The sequence below is a fragment of the Triturus cristatus genome, chromosome 11 (assembly GCF_964204655.1).
Source record: "Triturus cristatus chromosome 11, aTriCri1.1, whole genome shotgun sequence".
Taxonomy (NCBI): domain Eukaryota; kingdom Metazoa; phylum Chordata; class Amphibia; order Caudata; family Salamandridae; genus Triturus; species Triturus cristatus.
This window is the reverse complement of record NC_140594.1, coordinates 544,288,722-544,308,417: the sequence shown is the minus strand read 5'-3', so window position 1 is coordinate 544,308,417 and position 19,696 is coordinate 544,288,722.

Sequence of the window (19,696 nt, the reverse complement as noted above, 5' to 3'; positions counted from 1 at the left end):
AACCGGGACATTTCACAAAAATAGAAGAAGGACTATAATTTTATGTCAAGTGAGTGCACAGAATGACAGCGCTCCTCAGCAGAGAATTACAAATCAGGCAGTAAGAACATACATAAGATGCAATTTTTAAACCCAATAGCTTGCCTGTGAATTAAATTTCTTTCTTGTAACAACTGCTAACTATCCCTGCTTTGTAAAACATAAAAAAAGTCCTTCCCCCGTTTTCAGTCGAACCTCTCCAAAAACCGGGACATGAGCTACATTTATCGAAATCTGCCCGGACAGCAGGTGAAAAACGGGGACCGTCCGGGCAAATCCGGGACGCCTGGTCACCCTACATTAGAGCGTTGACAAAGAGGCAAAACAGGGTCGGTGCGAGCACACAGCCCTGCCTTACGCCTCTGTCAACTGTGAACCGCGCTGTCATTTCTCCTCCTTTCCCACCTCTTACCTGAGCAAAGTTTGAATCATGTAGTCTAACTAGTATGGTCAGGAGATAGGGGGGAATCCCTAGTTCTATAAGTACCTCCCACAGTTTCCCTCTGGGCACTAAGTCGAAAGCCGACTTTAGATCTTCAAAAATTACGTAAAGGCTTCCACCCTCCATTCTCACTGTTTTCCACAGAATTAGTTGTAATCTATAGATTTGATCAATTGTGGAGGTGTTCTTCCTAAAGTCCGCCTGGTGTGGGCTTAAGATCACGTGTTCATTCATCCAGCCTTGTAGGCGGTTGAGAATTAGTCTCGCGAAGAGCTTTTGTGACACGTCAATCAAACTGATCGGTCTGTAGTTGGCTGGTAGGAGGGGGAGCCTTTCTTAAAAATTGGGACTATTTCGGCTCCTGCCCAGGTTTCGGGGATTGGCATACCCTTCAAAATGGCATTGAATATAGCCTGCAGATAGGGTCCCCAGATGTTTGGTTCGTGCCGGAAAAGATCTCCTGGGATTTTGTCCAGTCCAAGATCTTTACCGGGCAGGAGTTTGTTTATTGCTTTTACCACCTCTGGCAGGGTGAACTGTGCTGCTTCTTCACAGCTATCCCTGTACAGCGGTGGTGCCAGAGGGGGATAGGAACCCAGAGTTTCCTTGGTGGTGTACAGCGCCTGGAAGTGCATTTCCCACACTTCCGCTGCTATGTTGGGTTCCACTGCTGGTTTGGCCTCACTACTGCCCGTCCTGACTATTGACCAAAATCTCTTTGAGTCTTTAGAGCTTAATGCAGTTTTTAGATCAATCAATCAATCAATCATGGAACTTATATCGCGCACTACTCACCCGTAAGGGTCTCAAGGCGCTTGGGGAAGGGGGGCTGCTACTGCTCGAACAGCCAGGTCTTGAGCTGCTTCCTGAAGGCCTGGTGGTCCTGGGTCCTCCGCAGGTGGACGGGTAGGGAGTTCCAAGTCTTAGCTGCCAGGTAGGAGAAAGACCTTCCTCCGGCAGTGGCTCTCTGGATGCGAGGGACGACGGCGAGGGCGAGGTTAGCGGAACGTAGCTGGCGGGTGGGCGTGTAGAAGGTGAGGCGGCTGTTGAGGTACCCTGGGCCTAGGTCGTGGAGGGACTTGTGTGCGTGGGTGAGGAGTCTGAACGTGATCCTCTTGTTGACAGGGAGCCAGTGCAGGTCTCTCAGGTGGCACGAGATGTGGCTGCGTCGGGGGACGTCCAGGATGAGTCGGGCGGAGGTGTTCTGGATACGCTGAAGTCTTTTCTGAAGCTTGGCTGTAGTACCGGCGTAGAGGGTGTTTCCGTAGTCTAGTCTGCTGGTGACGAGAGCCTGGGTGACCGTCTTCCTGGTCTCGGTCGGGATCCATCGGAAGATCTTTCGGAGCATGCGGAGGTTGTGGAAGCAAGCTGAGGAGACGGCGTTGACTTGTCTGGTCATCGATAGGGAGGAGTCCAGTATGACGCCCAAGTTGCGTGCGTGGTCCGTCGGTTCGGGTGCGGTGCCTAGTGCCGGAGGCCACCAGGAGTCGTCCCATGCGGAGGGTGATGGTCCCAGGATGAGGACTTCTGTCTTGTCCGTGTTCAGTTTCAGGCGGCTGATGTTCATCCATTCAGCGACGTCTGTCATCCCTTCGTGCAGGCTGGCTTTGGCGGTGTCGGGGTCTCTGGAGAGGGAGAGAATCAGCTGGGTGTCGTCGGCGTAGGAAATGATGTTGAGGTTGTGTTGGCGTGCGATGGCAGCGAGGGGTTTCATGTAGATGTTGAAGAGAGTGGGGCTGAGCGACGATCCTTGCGGGACGCCGCAGATGACTTCGGTGGCCTCGGAGCGGAACGGAGGGAGGCGTACTCTCTGTGTTCTGCCGGAGAGGTATGAGGTGATCCATTCCAGAGCCTTCCCTTGGATGCCGGTGTCGTTGAGGCGTTGGACTAGTGTGCGGTGGCAGACAGTGTCAAATGCTGCGGAGAGGTCTAGGAGGATGAGTGCCGCTGTTTCGCCGTTGTCCAGCAGGGCTCGGATGTCGTCGGTGGCTGCGATGAGGGCGGTCTCGGTGCTGTCGTTGGCTCTGAATCCGGACTGTGACGGGTCGAGGGATCCGTTCGCCTCGAGGAAGGCTTCCAGTTGCTTGTTGACGACCTTCTCGATGACTTTGGCAGGGAAAGGAAGGAGCGAGATGGGGCGGAAGTTCTTGAGGTCGGTCGGGTCCGCTGTTGGTTTCTTCAGCAGAGTGCTGAGTTCGGCGTGCTTCCAGCTCTCCGGGAAGGTTGCTGTGTTGAAGGAGGTGTTGATGATGTCTCGGAGGTGGGGTGCGATGGTAGAGGCTGCCTTGTTGAAGACATGATGGGGGCACGGGTCGGTCGGTGATCCGGAGTGGATGGTGTTCATCATGCGTGACGTGTCTTCGGGGGTCACCTCGGTCCATGTCTGGAGGGTGGCGGCGGGGTGCGAAGGTTCGACCGATGGGTGCGGGGGTGAAATGTCGAAGCTGTTGTGGATGTCGGCGATCTTGCGGTGGAAGTACGAGGCGAGGGAGTCGCAGAGGTCCTGTGAGGGAGTGATGTCGTTGTTGCCGGTGCTGGGGTTGGAGAACTCCTTGACGATGTTGAAGAGCTCCTTGCTGTCATGGGCGTTCTTGTCCAGTCGTTCCCTCAGAGATTTCTTCTTGGTGGTGCGGATGAGCTGGTGATGTCTGCGAGTGGCGAGTTTGAGTGCTGTTCTGTTGTCGGCGGTCTTGTTGAGGAGCCAGGCCTTCTCGAGGGTGCGGCAGGCCTTCTTGGAGTCCTTAAGTTCGTCGGTGAACCAGGGGGCCTTCTTGCTTCTGGGCCTGGTGAGGGGGTTCTTCAGTGGGGCGAGGTCGTCGGCACAGGAGGTCAGCCACTGCGTGAGGTCGAGGGCAGCTGTGTTAGGGTCCGTAGTCCTGACAGGTGGGCTCTGGCTGAGGGAGGTGGCGAGCTGGTCGGCGGTGATCTTGCTCCAGTTTCTGTGGGGAGCCTGCTTCGGGTGATGGTGGACCGTGTTCTTTCTGAAGCTGAAGTGGACGCAGCTGTGGTCAGTCCAGTGAAGTCCGGTGGAGTGGCTGAAGGTGACGTGCTTGCTGGACGAGAAGAGTGGGTCGAGCGTGTGGCCGGCGTAGTGGGTGGGGGTGTTGACCAGTTGCTGAAGTCCGAGGTTTGCGAGGTTATCCAGCAGGGCGGTGGTGTTGCGGTCATTGTTGTTCTCCAGGTGGAAGTTGAGGTCCCCGAGGAGGATGTAGTCGGCGGAGGGGAGGGCGTGAGGGCTGATGAAGTCTGCGATGTCCTCGCAGATTTGTGCGCGTGGTCCCGGGGGTCTGTAGACGAGGGTGCCTCTGAGGGTAGTCTTGGGGTCGGTGTGGATCTGGAAGTGCAGGTATTCGGCGGCGTTGAATACGTCGATGGAGTCAGTCGAGATTCGAATGGTGCTCTTGTGTACGATGGCGATGCCCCCTCCGGTCTGGTTGACGCGATCCTTCCTGATGATCTTGTAGCCGTCCGGGATGGCTATGGCGATGTCGGGGGCTGAAGAGTCGTTCAACCAGGTTTCCGTGAGGAAGGCGACGTCTGGAGATGCTGTGTCTATTCAGTTCCCACTCCTCTTTTGCTAGGCATGTGATTTAGATGTCATCTCTGCATGCAAAACGGCAATTTCTTTAAATAAATCAGGCATGGGTGTCCCTGGGACCAGTTCACTTAATTTTATTAGGACTGGGACTACGGCTGCATATAACATGGACAGCTTCCCTGGAGACTGATGTATTGCCTCTCATTTTATTCTTCTCCTGTTGTTAGCCAACGTTAGCCCACTGTCTACAGCAGGAGTAATGGTTGAGGCAGTTCCTATGTCTGGTAAATCCATTACAAGGGTTAAAGCATTATGGTTGCTGTCATGGCAAGAATATACTGCAAAGTCAACCACTCTGTGCCAGTCTTTGCCTCCACTAAGATATAATCAAGAAGGGAGGTTTGGCCGGTTCTATTGAAGGTGGACTTCCCTGGTGTGTCTGAGGGTGTACGACCATTGCAGGCTCTCAGAGAATACATCAGCGTAAATGCATTTATCTGGATTGCCAGTGGGGACCAAGCCTTTAGTCCAGGGATGGACCAATGTGTATCCTCATCATTGAGGATTGAATCGGTCATATCGAAAAGTGATTCAAATTGACAGTTAAAGTCTCTGCCCACTATTACCCAGGCATTGGGGGGGATAAAGGAGGTCGGGTGATCAATCGTTGGCGATTCCTTGGTCACACTGACAGGACGGGAGTAAACGTTGGTGAGAGCCATGGCCACGTTATTGGGGAAGCTGAGCACAAAGCATTGGATGTCATTGGAAAAAGAGTCCAACTGTTTGGCTATACAGCCAAGATGGGAGCCCACCCAAATGCAGAGACCCCCAGAGGGTCTGCTCCTTCCTCCGGATGTTGCTAGGATGTTAAATGATGCGAACCCCTCCCTGTGCAAGTCTTCGCGTGCCCAGGTCTCCTGGAAAAAACAAATGTCAATTTTGTCCACAAATAGTCCCCAATCCGAACAGGGTAATTTGTTTTTCAGGCCTGCAATGCTCCATGATAGAATTTTAGCTTCCTCCCTCTATTTTGTGGGGCCTTATCAGTAATGCATACATGACTTTCTTTAGTTTGTATGCGCCCTAATGCGGCCTCAGATGTGTTACCCAGGGTCCCTTTGGGTAGATTTGCCCCTATCTCAGAGTGTTTTAAGGGAATGGACGCTGGGGATAGCAATAGATTAGGGGGCCTTTCGAGATCTACTGGGCGGTCACCAACTCCCCACTGCTTTAAGATTTCCTTGCCCTGCGTGCTTGATCTTGCCCAATAGCTATTATGATCAGGTAGCTGATCTACGCTAGGAACCCCGGCCTTGCCGTATTGCCTTCTAGTTGTCCCTCTGCCAGCTTGGTCCTCCCCTGCTATTTGTCAATCCACTCCTTCAAGGCCCTCAAATTTATTCCAAACTGGTACATTGAACAGTAGGGGGTCTCAGTGTGGGATAGCTGTGGCTATTGTCCATAAAAGTCAGTGAGCACCTGAAATGGTCTATGGATGTAGTATCCCTATCTAGTTGGTGAGCCCGTAGATAAAAATAGTCTAAAGGTACAGGTTGAATCTCTGTACACGGCCCCTGGGCTCTCAGCTCATGTGTCAGTAGCCAACGTACAGTCTGTGGATTTCTAAGATTGATTACTACACAGTCTCCCTTGTTCTGCTTAGGGCTGGATCCGACCCATCCCACTCTACGGACCATTATTATTTCTCCCGCTCTATCGTAGGGTAGCTGCCTGTGCCTTGCCATCCAGAACAGGCTTTTATTCCTGAGCTCCTGGTATGATTCTTGCTGGCCATTTTTAAGCACTGGTACTCCCATCAGTACGACCACATATGGAGTTGCATCTGGGGGTAGATTAATGGTTGGTTGACTTGTTACTTCCGAGCTACCCACTATGGCCTCTGCCCTTCTGCGCCATTCGCAATGCTTGCTAGACCCTGCTGTAATTTTGACATTATTGTTACCATTATTGTTAGCTAGAGTATTGCTCCTAGTGTCGGGCTTGGGGTTCATAGCTGAAAGATAATCAGTGTGGGTGTGCGCCTGATGTTGCTCTGATCTAGATAGTGGTGGCTTAACTGATTTGTCTCCCATGCTAGCTTGGTTTTTTTAATCGATTGGCCCCAGATGGATTAGTAGAGTCCTGGCTCTTAGGGATCCCTTCACTGTCCATACGTGTAGAACTTGACATTGCTGCCTGACAACTAAAATCAGTCCCCCTGACTGCAGACTGAGCAGCATCATTGCTCGTGTTTGCTGCCCTAATGCTTCCTAGTGTCTCCAGGTTATATAGACGCTCGGCTAGTGGTGCAATTCCTTGTTTTATAAGAGTTGTAATTTGGGCCAGTAAGTCTCCAACCATGTTCTCAGCCCAGAAAGGGTAGTCTAGATCAGTTTGTATGCTGACAGTACAGTCACCTACTGCATTAGAAATTACCTGGCTGGTTACGGGCCCTCCTTTGGCTTTCTTGCGCTTCGGGGCCCCCCTGCTTACTTGCTTGCGCTCGTTGGTTTTGCGTAAGGTATTGGTAGGGCCCCCTCTCTGTTTACTATTTCAGGAACTACTTCTTGTTGGGGGCACAGGTACCGTATTTCCGTTTCGGGTGTTAGGGATGGAGTAGGGGTTTTGGGTGGGGTCTGACTTGGGATTAAGGGGCAAAGATCAGGGGTTAAGGAGATGCACCTCTCGGTGAGTTCAGTTTCTGTCGTTATCGCCCCTATTGCTGTTTGAAGCATTCTGTCAATCGAGGTTGGCGGTAGCCTAGGAGTGGTGGTCTTTTTTTGGTGGGACTGCTTTACAACACAAGTGCGCCTCCCCATTATGATTGTTGTCCTTTTTACCAGGCCCACCAGACTATTGGAACAGAACTTTAAGAGCAAGCAGAATTACATTTGCCAATTAGAAGGAAAGAATGGGGAAAAAAAACATGGTAACTGCGGGCTTTAGTGGTATTGAAGACAGAGCAGGATTAATCTTGTGTGCTGAAGTCAATAGGCCCAGTCCAGTTTGGTACAGTTGGCGGTTTACAAAACTCTTACCACGTGCACACTTGGCGATGTTAGAATCCACCTTTGATTAAACAAACCAGGGATACCATGAAGTGCGCACCAAGAAGGCGTCCTTAGGGCAAGAATTGACGGGAATCAGTAGTGTCTTACCCCAGGCGATCCTTACCCTTGAGCCAAGAGAGGTGGCCCTGCCCTGCCTCCTCCTGGAGATGACGGGCAAGGACGGGCCCGCCCTTGGCCGGGGCTTTGCCCGGGTGCGGCCCGCGCCGCGGGTTGTGAGCAGCATTTAAGAGGGCACAGGTGACGACACCCTCTCAGCTGCAGGGGGCGGGAGACACGCTTAGCACTCTGGGACTTGGAGTCCCACCAGAGTAAGTCCGTGCAGCAAAGGCCCCCACAGTGAATCCAACAGCGGGGAAATCACCCCCGATCTTTGTGGATGACAGGAGAGGCTCGTGGAGATCAGCAGCCCCCTTTTGCGGATTAAAAACTTCCCTGCCGTACTTCCAGCATCCCATTTTCTTCACAAATACTACCAATAACATCACCACAGCTCTTAGTAAGCTTGCAGCTGCATGATATTTTATTGATATTGCAGGGCTGCACTGCAGATTCTTTTCACATTGCTCTGGTACTCAACTTGCAGTAAATCTGGGTCTGCGTGCGAACGTTTATTGGAACGCTTTATATTGTAAACCTTGTGATAGAATAAAGTTCTCATGGAGTTGCATCAAAGAAACAGATGCGTGACATACTTGTGAATACAAGTGCAGCCCAGTTAATATTTCTGGGTGCAACCAGCAGTGTTTGTTGTGTGATTAACACTGCTTGGAAAAAAATTGGTTAAGCCTAAAATGTGCAACACAAGGGGCTTATTTATGACACTGTGAGGCCTATTTATGACCTGGTTTGTGTCGCTCTTTCACCACGCAACGTCGTGCAAGAGTGACACAAACCTTAAGTGAGATTTATGAAGCTATCCAAAGCCATTCTGCATGGCCCTGAGAGACCCCATAGATTTGGAATAAAGCAACACAGCGCACATGGCTGTGTTGCCCTACTCTGCCCTCGGAAGGTGTTCCATAGGTGTTGTGTAGATGTTCCCACACAACTCTCATTGATTTTAATGCATTGACAGATTTACTAGAACTGATAAACCTGTGAATGTATTTTGCTGCCTTTCCAGATTTACCGGAACTGGTAAACCTGGGAATGTGCCAAAAATATATGCATTCCGAAGCGAGGCATAATGAGGAGAAATATTATTTTTCCTCATTACTTCCTCTTTCTATGTGTGCTGCAATTTGCAGCACACCTAGAGGAATATGCCTCGCAGGATTATGTTTGTGCAGGAAGGTGTCCCTTCATGCACAAAACAATCCTGCATGCAATGCAAGAACCCTTGCTTGGTGCAAGGGTGCCTGAGTTGGTGCTAGGCTGCTAGAAGTGCTCCAGCACAGAAGAAAAGGCAGGAATGCACTGTATTGCCCTATATACAACACATACCTGCCATTTCCCTGTCACGCAGCACAGCAAGGCGACTTGCTGTGCTGTATTGCACTTCATGACTTTTTCCTAAATAGGCCCCTTAGTTTTTCAGGACAGAAACCCTACAATTCACAAAATGAAGCGGTTTTTGATGGTAAAACAGCCTGACTCTTTTGACAATAGGAACAGTATTTCCAGAAAAGTCTTTCCGACTCACAAAAGGGGTCCTGCAATCCTTTCCCATTGCAAACTAGCCAGGAGTGTGAAAGGGAAAATTCTTTCCTAATTGTGAATCACAATGAGATGTATCATTGTTTTGGTGAACGCCATTACATTTGCAAATGAATGATCAGATACGGGTACCTAAGTTGGGGTTACATCTGTTTTGTAAAGGGGATGCTGCATGGTTGTCAATAGGGGTCGTCAAGGTTCTCAACTGTGACCCCTGGCTTGCCCTCTGCTACACCTAGCACTGACTTTGCTACCCCTGGCCTCAAAGGTGGAAAACTCAGTGGCAGGAACGCAGGGTCAGCTCAGGCTCCTCTCTTTATTTTCTTTTTTTTTTTTTTTTTTGTTTCATTTTTTTTATTAGGTATTTTGACATTTTTATATACAGGGCACAGTACGTTATCACAGATAAAAAAAACAGTTCAAAAAAAAAAAAAAAAAAAAGAAAAATAGCGGCAGAAAGGCATTCAGTAAAGGGTAAGTACAATAGGTCAAGAGAAAAATCCAATCATTAGTTACAGAACCTACTATCCCCCTCTCTAACGCATTACAAACTGTGCGGCTTCTAGGCAACAAGGAAAACAAAGCATAGATAATAAACATAATAAACATAGTTAGCTGGCCTATTTACTTCATTAATATAAATTAGAAATTCCCTTCTTTCCACCTAGTGATAGGATCCCAGATTATCCTGCCCAATTTCCTCCCTTTTTTGCCTTTCCTAGCATATATCTCCTTCTCGAGGTGATACACAAAAAGTAGTTTAGCAAGCCATTGATGATACGTGGGCGGTAAAGGATTAAGCCAGGCCGTGGCCAAGCACAATCTATAAACTGCAGCGGCTACAAACAAAAACTCTCCCCCTGACTGCATCCCTCCTTCCTCCTCATTTATGCCTAACAAAATAATTGGGGGAGTTAACGAAAAGGCATTTATTCCTAAAACAGTCATTATGAAGTTCTCAACTTCTTTCTTCAGCATACCTAAGTGAGGGCACGTAGCAAACACATGTTCTAGGTCTGCTACGTCACTTCCACATCTAAAGCATTTTGTTCCTAAAGTTCCTCCCCATTGGGCTATTTTGAGTGGGGTATAATACAAGCGATATATCGTTTTATAATGCTGTGCCTGCAATGGTGCAGAGCGCAGGAGCCTATGCCCCTCTTCCAGGGAAAGTTCAAAACAACCCTGACTAACACTCAGACTATCCTTCCACTTGTCGCTCCACTTCACTAGGTCGTCCTGCTTTCCCTTCATTAATTCGTAATAAAATCGTTTAATCGAACAATCTTTCCCTATCCGAATCGCTTCCATTACCAGATCCTTATCAAACCCCGAAGATCCACCTATTTTATTCGCCAAAAAGCTCCTAATTTGCAGAAACTTAAAAAAATGATTATTTTGCAAATTATACCTATTCTGGAGCTCGATATATTGACAAATACCTGAATCCCCCATAACATCCCCTATGCTCCTCACCCCCTTAGCTACCCACTCTGCGAACACTGAGTCAGCAAAAATCTCTTGAGGAAGATTAGGATTATCATTGAGCCTAGTATAGCGGTTAAACCTTCCCAAGCCTGCCCTTTTCCGAAATGCTTTCCAGACTGCAAAAGCTGCCATGATAGTCTTAAATTTAGTGCGCTTGTAGTAGCTGGGCTCCGTGAATTTCAAAAACACATTTTCAGCCTCCCTGCCCAAAACCAGACCGTATATTGCACCCGTACCTAGATCGCTACCCCCTTCAGCCTCAGCACCCCCCACCAACCCTAACATGTTTTGGAACATTGTGGCCCAATAATACAGTTTTAGGTCGGGCACTGCCCACCCTCCCCTTTCCTTTGGCAGTGTCATAAATCTAAGTGCCCTTCTTGTCTTCCCTTTCCCCCAAATAAATCTATTAAACATATGTTCTATCTTTTTAAACCACCTAGCATCAAACAAAAGAGGAATTGCCCTGAATAAATATAAAAACTTAGGGAGAATTAACATTTTAATTACGTTTGTTCTCCCCACTAGGCTCAGGTGCAAATTCTCCAGTCTATCCAGGTCTTTTTGAATTTTACCAATTAATGGAGCAATATTCCTTTCCACTAATACATCCAAATCAGCCGAAATCAAAATCCCTAAATATATACCTGAGTGAGTGACACGATTATCAGTGCAGATCGCAAAACGATTTTTAATTATTTGTGTCTTTCCCACGTTCAACTTATATCCCGAAATATAACCAAATTTTGTTGCCTCAAGTTCAATTTGATTAATAGACTCCGTTGGTACTGGTGTAATGACAGCCACATCGTCAGCATAAGCTAACACTTTACACTGACCAGTTAAAGTAGGGAGAGCGCTAACCAACCCACATACCTCAATACGACGAATAAATGGGTCCATATAAATGGCAAACAGCAGAGGCGAGCAGGGACACCCCTGCCTAGTTCCACGACTTATTTGAAATTGACTTGTATAACCTGCATTGACCCGGATAGCAGCAGCAGGATTTAAGTACAAGGCTTTGATTGACTTGATGAATCCCTGTTTTATACCGACCCTTTCCATAGCCCCCCATAGATAGCCCCAGGAGACCCGATCAAATGCCTTTTCCGCATCCAATAGCATAACAGCCATCGGGTCCCCTGAAACTTCCATAGTATCAAATAACGTGATCACTTTACGTATATGGTGAGTTGTCCCCCTTTCTGGAATGAAACCATGCTGCATTCTACTCACAATATCCGTAATCACTCCTGCAAGCCTTGTAGCCAACACCTTAGAAAACACTTTTGCGTCGGAATTCATTAAAGTAATCGGTCTGTAAGATCCAGGCTCCTCCGGGGGTTTCCCTTTTTTCAATATTAATACAATTACCGCACCCCCCCATGATGCAGGGATTGAGGATCCTATTTGCGCCTGCTGCATTGTGTCAGTAATACCCTCCTTTAATGCCCCCCAAAAGACCCGATAAAATTCTACAGGGATTTGGTCCGGTCCTGCTGCCTTGCCTGCCGGCAATTTCCAGACTGCTTCTTTTATATCCTCTACTTGCAATGACCCCTCTAAGCGCTCTGCTGCATCCTCCTCTAGTACTACCCCTGGCAACCCTTCAAAGTACTCATTAAAAGCCCAGTTGTTAAATTCTCCGAGATCCTCAGTATATAACTTTTCATAAAAACTCCTAAATACGTCCCGGATTTCCTCTGAATCCGAATGTAACCTACCCACCGTATCCCTAATCTCCCTTATTGTTCCAACAGCCTCCTGTTGCCTTGCCCGCACCGCAAGGTGCCTACCTACGGCTTCACTACACTCATAACACTTCTCCCTTTTAGCTGTGAGCAACTCTGCTGCTTTAATAGCCACGTCCCTTTCAGCCTCGCCTTTCACTTTCAGTAACTCATTCCATGCGTTATCAACTTGAATACCATTCCGGAGACATTCTTCCAATTCGGCCTCAGCCAAAACCAGCTTTCCCCTTACCTCCTCACCCCTCAAGCGTTCTTGTTTCCGTTTATAGGAGCTAAAACTCATTGTCTCACCTCGAATTCCTGCCTTAAAGGCATCCCAAACCACTCCCGCTGGCGCACTACCTCTATTAAACAGAAAGAAATCTTTAATCCACCTGGCCATATGCTCTACATAGGCCTCATTTTTTAACAGTCCCCTCTCAAACGTCCAATTGCTACACTGTCTCTCACTTGTTTTATTTGGTTTATTTAAAAAAGTAAGTATTAATGGGTTGTGATCACTGAATAGCCTTGGTAATTTATCTATCTGCACATTCGTTGCGTCAGAACTAGGGATCAGAAAGTAATCCAACCTAACACACACTTGATGCGGGGCCGAATAGTACGTGTACCCCTTGTCGACCACCCGTTTTATCCCCCAAACATCTACTAAAGCATTATTAACCATTAAGTTTTCCAACGCTCGGCTCACTCTTTTCTTTCTTCCTTTATATTTACCAAAAGAACCTTGCCCTAGCCCATCTGCCCCATTGATGTTAAAATCTCCAGCTATAATAACTCTGGGGGCCCAGGTAGCCATCTCCACATCCAAAAATTGAAAAATTTCCGGGTCATCTTCCGTTGACCCATAGACTGATATAAGTGTAGTCCATACCCCATCCAAAAAGCACTCTACCATGGCCCACCTTCCCCACTGATCCTGCGCTTTCTTCCTTACCCCAATAGACCTATTTCTAGCAAGAATAGCGACCCCTCTCTTCTTTACCCCTTGTTTGGAACTCACCAATAAGTGGAAGCCCAGCTGACTCAACAAATATACTTGTGTATCCATTATATGTGTCTCCTGCACAAACACCAAATCAACATTCATTTGCCTTAGAGCAATAGAGATTCTCATTCTTTTTTGTGCGTCATTTAAGCCACACACATTCCACGTTACACACCTAAAACCCATGAAAACCCATAAATATCGTTGCACAAAACCTCTCCCCTTTCTTTCCTTATCCTTAAATTACCCTTCATTGCATCTTGGCTTGCCACCCTTAGGACAACATCCCTCTGTGTCCCAGCATCCGCTTTTTCCAAGTTACCTAAATCTACTTGCCCTAATACCCCCTTTCTTACCCTCTCCTTAGATCCTCCTTGCCCATTCTGCCTCACTTTCTCTACCTCCACCTGTCCAATACGTACCGTGCCCTGCCCCCCCCTGAATACCCCAACCCGCTCTCTTCCCCCTCCCTCCCCACCCCCCATACCGGCAATTAGGTCGATCCCGACCTAATTGTGACGGCCGGCCCTCCATGGAAACACCCCAGCCCGCCCGTGCCCCTACCTCTTAAGTCTTCATTTTGCTGATGCGATTAGTCACGTTGCTGTAACCAAGTCTAAGCTTCCCCTCAATTCCTTTTATTTCATTTTCTATCTCTTCTTCACACCATTACAATACTGTAACTAAACAACACTATGTTAGTCGCTCTGTGTTTCTAATGGCTGCACCACGATCATTTTGCCTGCTTTGTTCCCTTTCTCCCCTTCGCCCCTTCTCCTCCTTAAGAAAGGTTAAGTATTCCTGTGCCACAATTTCTGAATAGAACACTCTAGTCTGCCCATTGACGATGACCTTGAGACGTGACGGGAACAATAGATACGCTTCACATCCAATGTTCTGGAAAGGTGTAATAAGTTGTCTCATTTGCCATCTTCTCTCCACTGTTTTGGGGCAAAAATCTGGACGAGCAAAGAAAGAAATATCTTTATATGTTCGCTTCTTCATTGGCTTGGCTTTCGCAATTATCTCTTCCCTCAGCAAGTAGCTCCCGACATAGACTAATATGGCTCTCGAATTGGGTCCTGCATTGTTCTTCCTCTGAACCAGAGGGAATCTATGTGCACGCTGTACCTCTTTGTCCCAGTCCCAATTACCCAAGTCTGGAAATGCCCCTTTCAACAACTCCACCACGAACCCCCTCATATCTCCTCCTTCTCTTCCTTCTTCCACGCCGAGGATTCTTACATTATTTCGTCTCTGCCTATTCTCAAGGTCTTCTAGCTTCCAGAGGACATCCAAAGCTGACTTCTCCTGTTTTTGTCTGAACTCCTGCAGCATCAGTACCTCCTCCTCCACCTTGCACGTTCTCTCTTCAACCTCATCAAGCCTTTTAGCCGCTTCTTCATACAAATTGTCAATTTTCGAAAGTGAAGACTGGATTCTTTTATTCGCATGCTTTGCCCTTTTACTCTCCTGACGAGCCTCACCCTGAAACTGCTTCAAAGTTGTGTAGAGCAGCTCAAACTTATCTGCATCCGTGCGTTCCTCGAATTGTCCTCCGATTTTTTCCTTGGTCGGATTCCCTCCAGAAGCCCCCTCATAGATTGGATACGAGGTAGATGGTGCCTCCCACACTAACCTCTTTGCGGTACCCCCTTGTGGTAGGTAGCCTGACTTTTTTGCTCTCCTACGTGGCCCACCCCTTACTCTGTTAGGAATTATCTTTGGCTTCGGTTTTGTAACTTGGGCTTTCCCTGTAGCAGAGGCCTTTCCCACCAAAACCTCTGACATCGCCGACATCTCCAAAGACTCAGAATCCGACTCCTCTGACCAACTGCCCACTGAGGTATCTGTGGATGAATCAGAGCTAGAGCTTGTATCCTCTGGCCCCCCATTCCTTTCATCCACCCCTGTGTAGAAACACTCGTCGCTATGCGAGCCCGTGGACCTTAATTGAGTTTCTCTCTTGCCTTTCTTTCCTGTGCGTGAGACTCTCCCAATCTCAGTCTTGCCCCTTGTTACTGGTTGTTTTAAACTAGGCATACGATTTTCATCATGAGCAGCGGAGCTACTCACATCTTGTGCTACTAAAAAATTTTCACTGGACTTATTGCCATCCTCTCCCCTTTGCTTCTCGAAAACAGCAAGCAGTGTGTTTTGAATTGTAGGTGCTACTCGATTCTCCGCACAATCTACATACACATGCTGGCTTTCATTTGTAGCGGATACCTCTACCTCTGTCTCCAGCTCCGCCTCCACGTTCTCCTCGTTTTTTCCACCACTTGAATTTAGTTGCCTCAAGCCGCTGCTCGATAAGCTCGTCTCCAAATCCAAAGTCGGACTTGCATCTAATTGGAAATTGGGCTCGCCAGATAGTTCTTCCGCAGCCCCGACAGCTGTTGGTCTCGGCATCCAATCCGTGAGCACATTGACTACGCGTGCGTCACTCCCGACACACCCATCAGCTCCGCCCACTCCTACAAGAGGAGTGTTGCCGAACGGCTCTGTAATTTCTATCAATGTAGGAACAGCTGCTGATGCTGGCGCCGGCGTACCTTCCACCGCTATCGTAGTTGTCTCTAGCGCCACGAAATGAGGTGTCGTCACCGCAGCCGCCGTCTCCACTGCCGGGATCTCTCCCAAAGCGTCTCCCTCGGTAAGCGTGATGATATTGACTGGAGCAGTTGCCGAGGTAAAGGATTCAAACAGTGTTGACTGGCGAAAGGAGCTGTCTTTCTGCCTCTGCTTTTCGCCAATCGTGCCACTGGTAGCCGCTCCTTTTCCCATTGCCTGCTTCCTGCACTCGGCCTCTCGGTCCTGCCTTCGCCTCTCGCTGGCTACCATGCGCTCCTCCTCCCGCAGTCTTGCAGTCTCTTTCCGCGCCTGTCCCTTCCGATAATTTTTAGCTCTTAGGTTAGCAGCCGGTATGTCAGAGTCACTCTCCGGCAGCTCCTGTTTTCCTGCGGCATCCTTCGCGCCCCTCTGCATTTTCGGAGCCATACTGCGTCCGTCACACCTGAAGTCCTTTCTAGTGCTCTGACGGTGATATGAGAGACGGTTGGTCACCAGTCTTATCAGCGCCGCCAACTTACTCCGTGCGGGCAGCTTCTCTCCTAGTCTAGCAACCAGCCATGATGTGAGTATATGCGGCTCCCATAGCATCTCTTCGATAACGATATCGTATCGCTCACTCACTCTTTCTTTCTTGAGCAATCAATCAGTCAGCCCGATCGGTCCAGTCAGTGCACTCTCCCTTAACCAGCATTATTTCAAGGGAAATCCACCAAATCCGCCAGATCCACCAGCACATCAGCACATTTTCAAACAGAGGGCTTCAGGAGCAAGGCCAGGGGTTGCTGCTTCCTACGGGCAGTCGGCGGCCATCTTGCCTGAAAGATAACTCCTCTCTTTATTTTCTGTAAATGTTTTATTACTCTAATAGTGAATAAATGAAATATATTAGTCACTAAATGTGTAATAAAAATGGAGTACAATAAGCTAGAATGCGCCCTTCCATGGCATCTGGGGTCAATAAATAATGCATAAAACGTATGTTGTGTGTGTGTTTGTGGGTCAGAGTGTGTTTATGTGTGAGAGAGTGTATATGTGTGGATTAGTGTGTATGTATAAGTATGTGTGTGTGAGTGAAAGTGAAGGTAAAAGGGCATGTAATCTCACTTACGCACCCCTGGCATTTCGGTGAATTGATGCCCATGGAAAGCTGGTTCTGTGGATCAGACAGTGGCCCAGGGGGCCCTTGTATTCTCCTCTGATATCCTTCGAAAATAGAAATATTTTTTTTGAAGCTAGCATCTGTACCTTTAAAGAACATGTCTGTTTCAAAAAATAAAAATGTATCCTATATGGGAAAGCAAATGGATGGATGAGCATCAGTTGTACTTGCCGGTCACTGGCCCTTAGTTTGTAGCCAATTTCTGGGGGTCACAAATAGCCAAATTGCTGGAGGTTTGTGAGGCTGGAGTGTGCCTAAAAGCCTGCCTGCCTGCTCATAGAGGAAAGGTGTGTGACTGGCTCTGTAGGAGAAACTGTCCAGGATAAGAAACCCAGCTGTGTTTCGAGCATGAATAGACTTGCTAACAAGATTGAACCGGGGCTCTAGAGCTATGTGGGGTCTCCTTGCCATAGGCATAGTTTATTCGACAAATTATATGAAGCATCATCAACCCAAAGTGACCGTGTTTAAGCCAGTGGCATCATATTTTACAAAAACACAAGAGAAACCTGAGAATATATAGGGACCAGGGGTACTTAATGGCTTAAAGGAACAAAGGACCCTATGACCAACAGTCATACAGTTACTGAAAAGAAACAATAGGAACCAGACACAATGTCCATGAAAGCACATAAAATCACATTTACATAACAAATAAGTAAAACAAGGTGGGTAGAAACAAAAGACACAAAGGACACAAAATCATATAGACAAACTCAGGCAGTGATGTGTGATGTAAATAAAAAAATCTTTCAAGTCACAAATAAATTTATAGCAGAAAGTTTGCCCTATAATATTTATTACATACACATTACAGGGTCAGTGCACAAGAGTCGACTACATTTCAATCCTATAGAAATATCAAGATCATCATCAGGACATTATAGATTGATGCCTGAGAAAATTACCCAATGGTACAGAACGAATAATGTGGGGAACCACCAGAATTGAACAACAGAACAATGCACAATAAGGTGGAGCCGATATGAATGGCACTATCGCGGCACTAGGAGACTGGGGACCTTATGTACCAGCCCTTTGTGCCACCAGTACGTCAATGTTCCCATTTTAAAAGTGATGCACTGGCTCTGAAAATAACAGTGGGGAGCCCAAGCACCGTCAGTGGCCAGTTGTGTAGATACTGCCACAAAATACCCAAGAGGAGGGTGGGGGGATGGGCGAAATAGGGGCTTCTTTACAAGACCCTTGCGCCGCCTGCACATCATTTTTAATATGGGAAAAAGTGACGCACCAGCGCCGCAAGGGGCTTGTAACTAAGTCCCTTAATGTCCATGCATTTTTCAGCAATTTGAATCCACAAGTCTGCAGCAGAAGTCTGCAGCTAGGAGACGATCACAAAGTCAAGATGAAGGGAAGGGTAACAATATATCCAAGTTCAATGATCAGTCTGAGTCCATACATATGGAGAAACAAGCTGCAAGCTCCAAGCTCCGTAGCCATCCATGAATGTGGCCTTAGTACTGGGAGGCCCAACAACACTGCAGTAGTGTAGGACCACCACAGGCCTGGTGGCTGTGACTACCGAAGACAAGTGACCACTGAGGAGGTCTGTCATGCTGCTCCGTATCCAGCATCCAGACCTGAGAGGCAGGGCCATTGCCTTCATTACTGCGCTCAGTGACTGAGGCTCGACTCTGCGATCTGTAGGGTGTTCCACCAACCCCGACGTCAGACCACATCCAATGAAACAAGTGACATGAGGCCAGAATTTAGAAACGTACATACTGAGGGCTAGATTCCAAAAGATAATTATGCATATTGGAGAGGTTAACAATTGCCACTGAGAGCTCTTTTTGATCGAGATGTGATACAATTTGACCTACGGGTTACTGCACAAAGTAGTTGCTTGCACAGTCCATTTGTGAGCTCTCCCTTGTGCCTGATTCCCGCCTATGATATATGTAATTGTGCTAGAACTCGGTGTGAGATTTCTGTAGAACTTTGCTCGAGTCCTTTAGTTGTGGAATCTTTTGTTTTGGCTGAAATCCCATTAATGTGTGTAGTATTTCATTTTATAGTGCACTTAAAATACTTCTTTTTTTAATAATACAAGCAATCGGCAGGCCAATAATTATTATCATACGTTAGAGGCCTTCAAATGCTCACACTTACTACCCTGAGATTCGTAGTGGGCATTCTTGACCCAGTTTCCGAGCCCTAGTCAGACAGCCCCAGGACACATGAAGCAAAGGACACCAACCACCACGATTGTGGCCCATTAGCCTCCAACTAACTTATGTGCCCCGGTGCCACAGCCCAACACTGTTGCATGCTCATGTCTTGTTCTAGTCCAGTATGAAGCCTGGTTTTCATGCTGCCATGTCTCAAAGAAAATAAAACCAAAGGATGGTTTACCGCATCAAGTGTGTCATGTGTTTGTGATCAAGCATCAAACTGTAAGATGATTATTAAAGGAGTTTTTTTATCCATTTCTTCAACATTGAGGGATGTTGGGGATATTATACATTTGAGGAGGATTTTCAAAAGTGTCCTGTACTATTAAAATAAGGGCAAATGGAATAGTCCTAGCTTGCAGTTTCAACCCTGACCCTGACTAAAAGATTTTTAAAACCTACTAGAGTGGAGAAAAAAAAAACGAAAAATGATTGCCTTCAGTGTACACTGCATCTAATTATATAAATCAGTTACTGTGTAATGGTGGAGTGTCCCTTTGAGATGTAAAATATTCTCTCATACATTGTAAACTGAGCACTTCATAGAAGGCTGAATGATACATCAGACAGACAACACTATGAGGTGAGAAAGCAAATGCTCCTCTGGAAGGATCCAAAGCCCACTCTCTACCTATATTAAGAATTTGTAACAACAGATATACATAGAGCAGGTCTAGTATGGAACGTTTAAGCATTTATTGTGTTTTGTTATTTATAGTTGGTACAGTTGCTTTTGTGAAGAATAAAAGAATGTATACTGGAGAGAAAACTTCTAGAGCAGAGCTGCAC